The sequence below is a fragment of the Rhinolophus hipposideros genome, assembly GCF_964194185.1.
Source record: "Rhinolophus hipposideros genome assembly, chromosome: 1".
In the NCBI taxonomy this organism is placed as follows: Eukaryota; Metazoa; Chordata; class Mammalia; order Chiroptera; family Rhinolophidae; genus Rhinolophus; species Rhinolophus hipposideros.
Window position 1 is genome coordinate 66,386,194 of NC_138047.1, and position 6,000 is coordinate 66,392,193.

The window sequence follows — 6,000 nt, forward strand, 5'->3', positions numbered from 1 at the left end:
GATAATAAATTTCTACCTGTGGGAGAGGAAATAATATCTTCCTTCTTTCCTTCTAAATTTTTCTTGCTGGACTAATAATCAAATTAACATGAGACAGATTAACAGGAGAAAATAACCAAATTTTTTATACATACACATAACAGGGTTCTCCAAGGATTAGGGACCTGAGGACAGAGGCAGTTAAGGTTTATATTGCCATCTTGATAAGGAGAAAGCAGGGGTAGGGGTTTAGGACTTCAAAGGGTAGGAAGGCAATTTGCACAAAGATAGAAAAGCAAATATTTGGTTAATGAATGTTTGCTGGGCCATCTTAACAATGGGACACAGAAGGGACTTTGATCAAAAGAAACTTGTTAGGTTCCTCCCTATCATACTTAGTTCATACTAAACTATAGTTATTTATCATAATAGCTCCCTTTCTGGAACAGGCCCTTTACCTAAATTCTTTTAGGCAGTTGGAGGGAAGGTCAAATGTTCTTTCTGAGTCTTTTGTTTCTTAAAAATAACCAGCTTGAAACAATCGATGCTTTAAAAGGCATATTTTAGGGTGGCAAACCCTGCCTCCCTTTCACACCTAAAATAAAATTTCACTGATTTCAGCCTGCATCTCTTTTAGAAAAGAATACTAATAAACAAATATTATACAGAAGGTGCCAGGAAAAAAATACGCATTTTAAGAAAGGAAAAAAAAAGTATGACAATTGTAATGCTCAGTATATACCAATAACAAAAGATGAATACAACTCATATGCAAGTGTTGTTTTTGGCACCTCCGGTATATATATATATATAATTAGTTGGGAAAAGGAGATGTTTTATAAAATCCCAGAACACATATCAAAGGCACATTGTTCTAATTTTCCCTTTCTGAAATATACCATCATCCAAGATTAAACTGACAACTTTTCAGAATGAATGGAAAGATGTTCTGGAAGGCACATTATTTTCTTTTTCAACCACCAAAAGTTTGGAAAAGGCAAAGAAATAGGACAATTCTGTCCTTTTTTTGCCCATTGTACACCTTACTTTGACCTCTAGATTCACCCTCTCTGTATTCTTCTGTTACTCCCCTATTTCCTCAGGAACCTCTCAAACTGCTGTCATTTACTCAGCAACCAAGACCTTCCAGGTGCAGACAAATGGAAGTTGCAGTACCTGAGAACTAGCCAAGACCTAATTGCCTCTCCCCAGGTCCATTGGCAGGAACTTTTATTCATTTCTCCCCCCACATACACTCTTTTTCTATGAAAGCAAGACTCAAGGCAAGGTATAACCTTCTCATTACCCAACAGCTTGATTCTCCACATGAGCCTCTGAGTGTCAGCAGGAGAATGTCTGGCCTTGCAAGTTAAAGGAAAAGCGTTTTGTTTTTTTTTTAACTTTTATGATCCCGCTTCTCTTTCTGTGTTTTCCTTCTCTTTCCCCTCTGCTTGCCCTTCTCCTCATCCTCTTCTTCCTCTTTTTGTTTTCTAACTGCCTGTATTATCTCTAGAGCATTCCTCTTCCTTCATTTTCACTTTGTCTTTTTTGTTCTCTCATCCTTTCTCCTTCCCACCCTCCATTTCTGACACACATTTCCATGAACTATCCTTAAAGAATGTACTGATTATAAAGTCCTGTGGTTCCTTTTTCTTTTTTTTTAATTTCTTATCCCATGTTTTCTATAATAAAATAATAATTAAAAACACTCCCTAGGTAGTACTATATTTTCAACGGAATTTATTTCCATAGTGTATAGCACTGAATTAGGCCTAAATTGTATTTTTAATGAAGATATTACTGTTAATATGCTATTCAATAGGAATCTATAACTAGCTGAATAAATTAAACTGCCATCTGAGTAGTACATTTCAAAGAAATAAATTAACATCATTACTTACAAATTGCATCCAGTTTTAGCATAGATGACATTTTACTTATGTAGGTGAAATACTTGTCATGTGCAAAGAACCATCGGACAACCAAAAAATAAATTTTAAAAAGACTGCATCTATAGAAAACAATAGCCATCATTTTAATCAAGTAATCATGAAAATAACAAACAACTAAAAATTATTTACAATAAGGGATAAAGAAATCCTTGGGGTAGATTAGTCACTATACAAAAAAAAAAAAAAAAAAAAAAAATCCCAGTCAAAATTTTTTCTTCCTAAGTATCAGAAGCCTTTTGAATTTGCAGAACTCACATTATTGAAAATCAGTACATTTCAATTGATGAAGATTAAGCGTGATGAATGCTTAATTGTCTCGGATGAAATCACATGAGCTGCCAGAACATCTGTTACAGCCTTCCCTCTTGTTATTTTATTGGGAATTTACAACCTATTGCCATTAAAATAACATGGTTAAATTACAGATATTTTGAATAAAGAACGATTTATAGACTTCTCTAAATAGTCAAACCTATATTGAAAATGACCGAAATTTTTAATAAGGAAAGGTTTCTGAAACCATATATATATATTGCTTTTCATTACAAAGAAACACTGGTATTTAGTATGTACAGTCAGACACAATTACTGCAGGGGGAAAAAAAAAAAAAAGGATCCCAGAATTTGAAACCTGCCATTCCCACTTAATTGTTATATTTCTTAAAGCTATTTCACAAAGGCTTAACCTGTTTTTTTGTTGTTATTTGCAGTAGCCACAAGGTCCAGCCAGCTGGCCACCATATACTAGTGGACACTTACTTACTGTTTGTTTACTAATGTTTGACTTGAAGTATGAGTGAAGTGTTCATAAGGACATGTATGTTTTAGGTGAGTACAAATATATCATGTTGCCTAAGAAAGTAACTAAAATTACTTCAAACAGAATGATGCCATAAATAATTGCATGATTTAAACATGCAGGGGTGTGAAACAGTAAGAGTAATATTAAATGTTTATAAAAACAATCTTCTTTGTATAACAGGCTGTGGTGCGGGGGTCCCTGCTCGCTGCGCCATTTGTCGTGCAGGGTCTCAGCTCCCACTCTCCGCCCAAGAACGCAGGACATGGTGAGGCCAAAAAGGAACACCCACGGAGCCATAGATAGGGGAGTCAAACCAATATATTCTCGCTGGCGGCTGGGCTGGAGACACAGGAAGCAGGATCTACATAATCTGCCTAACAGCAGTCCGCGCTTGCCAGCCACCATCTTCTTGCTAGCCCCCATTCCTATTCCTTCTGCTAGCATAGCCACAGCCGTTATATTAGTGGCCAATGGCCTACGGGTTACAGCTGACGGCCAACTAGCCACAGCTGCTGGCCATCTGATCACAGTTGATGGCCATTTACTACCCGAGCCAGCACCTTTCTATTGTGAGGCCGAGAGCCTGGAAACTGTTTTTTGGGGCTTTGTCCCCACACAGGCGTTCCCTGTAACCGTCTGTCTGCTCAGTGTGACAAATAAATCTATGGAACTAGATCGACTCCAAATAGAAGGCTATAAGAATCACTTATAAACTACACCTTAGCTATTTGCATGTTGCTTGAAGTTCTAATTCCATTATTTGTTTATCTTAAATCATTTTTTCTAACCAGAATGAATCACAGAATTAAGTGCCAAGATAATCAGCTTTTAACAAGCTTGTCCATAAGTCCTAAAATCAGTTTTCAGTTGGTCAAACCTGAGGGTCACAGGGATTTTACATCATAGTGGGTCTCTTAATGGTGGGGGACCTTATGGGCATGGATTGTCAGAGGTCAAACTCCAGTCACAAGTTATTTGACTTTAACTTTCCTGTGCTTCATTTTCATTATCTGTAAATGGGCATGCAAATTGTTCCTGTTTATCATAAGGATTCTTATACAGATTAAATATGACAATGCATGTGCAACATGAAATGCATGATCAGCCCTCAGCAAATCCTTAATGATTGGCTAGCACTATTATGCTAGAAAGAAGATTGTAAAGGGTTAAGGGGGAAGCACAGGAAAGAAGAGGAGACGATTAGCAAGCTTTCTATATCTGTTTAGTTAAATTTGAGTTTTAACAGAGAAAAAGAGAGGCAATAAGATGAACAGAATTAGTAGAGTAAGAAAGTTTATGAAAATGGATATGATGAAAGATACTGTGCTGCCGGAATAAATTTGCACAGGCATCATTTGACCAATTGAAAAACTGAGAGAGGAAAAAAAAAACAAAAACAATAGCTGAAAAGATATAACACATCTGTGTTTGGGGGGAAGACGTAGGAAAAGAGGGCACATGAAGAAGAAAATGCAACTGGAAATTATTTGTTGAACTTCAGAGTCTCCATTAATTATTCACTTCCCTTTACATTATAGTGACACAAACCTTGCATGGGTGTAAAGAAGGGTTAACTACAAAAGGATATGAAAACAAAATCACTGCCGAGATGAAAAAGAAGTTCTCACATAAATCAATTTTTAAAATCTATTTTAGCCTGATTGTCGCCTTTTAAAAATCACTTTTACCATAGTATAGTATTCATAGAGTCTTCAGGTCTTATATCAACCATAAATGTCAAAATAACAGATCACATAAAACAGGTAGAAGATAAAGCTATAGAACTTTACGAGCTGTTATAATGCATCAAAATTGCATGGAAATTAAGGAAATCATTTTATATTATTAAAAATGTTTGATTCATAGTAGTAAAATGCTTCACTAAAATGAGTGCTATCTAAAGTAACAAGTTTAGTGTGTCGGATTAAAAATATGCCTCCTCCACCCTAGCACACTGGAAAAGACACTAAAGGGAAAGCAGATGCATGTAAAGGTTTTATTTAAGTGGTTACACGAAAAAATGTTTTGCTCAAAACCTGACTCTGAGACTGTTTCATCTTCTATAAAATGAGTAATACTAACAATATCTACCTCATTGGGTTGACACAGGGATGAAAGTGATAGACATGCATCATTTAGAATACCAGTTGGTACATCAGTACTCTTGAAGTATATTCACCTTTGCTATTTCTGGGGTTCTTCACTGAAAGATGATGGTAACAAATATTTGAGGATCTTGAAGTTAAACAAAATATGATACAAATATTTTGGCTGTCAATACAATGTTGCTCAGAGTTATATACACTTCAATATATTATCTCACAAACTATTTTGTTAGAGATTTTACTTGAAACAAAGATTTTGAGATTCTTAAAAAAAATCTCTCTTGAAACAAATATAAGGACAAATCTCCAGGAAATATTTTATAAGGAATCTCTTCAGTCAGTGTAGAACAGAAATATTCAAATACTGAAATGAATTTCCCAGTCATGGTTTCCATCTACCTCTGTTGTCCCGAAGCTTTTGCATAAATACATGGTGAAGTTCCTCATTATGATACAGGTAAATCACAGATTTTGGACTTACTCCACAGGATTCCTGCATGCTTAATTTAGTTATGTGACACTCAAGCAAAGCACAAGGTCAGAAATGATCTCATTAGCTGTTTTACAGAGTGGTTAAATCTACTTGTGATGTTGTGTTATAATAATATAGATATAGATATTGATGATATAGATGATATAGATATAGATAATAGATACAGATATAGATAATAGATATAGATATAGATATATAGATATAGATTTGGTCTTTATCCCTGGCTCCTGGCACAGAACTCCTAAAACTCTTATAAATTCCTATGTGACAAAGGTGAGAGGGGTATCCTTTGTTATTCATAACCTCCTTTCAATCTGAGTTTATGTAAATTACACAACTGGTGGCAGGAGCCTCTAAATAGCTTCAGGATGAGGACTGGTTGCTGAAGGAACGAACTGTGTGATTAGAGTACAGGTCTTCCCTAACTCTGGGTAGTGTCAGAACTGAATTAAGTCATTGGACACCCAGTTGGTGCCCAGAGAGAACTGGAGAATTGCTTGGTGTAAAACACACACATTTAATGTCAGAAGTGTTCTGTATTGGTAAAAAACAGATCATAGTCGTAGATCCCTATAAAGAGATATTCTGAGTAAAAAAAGTATTGATGAAAGAATAAGCATATTAAAACAACCCAACACCCATTGACAACGAATGCATGCAATTAGGTGG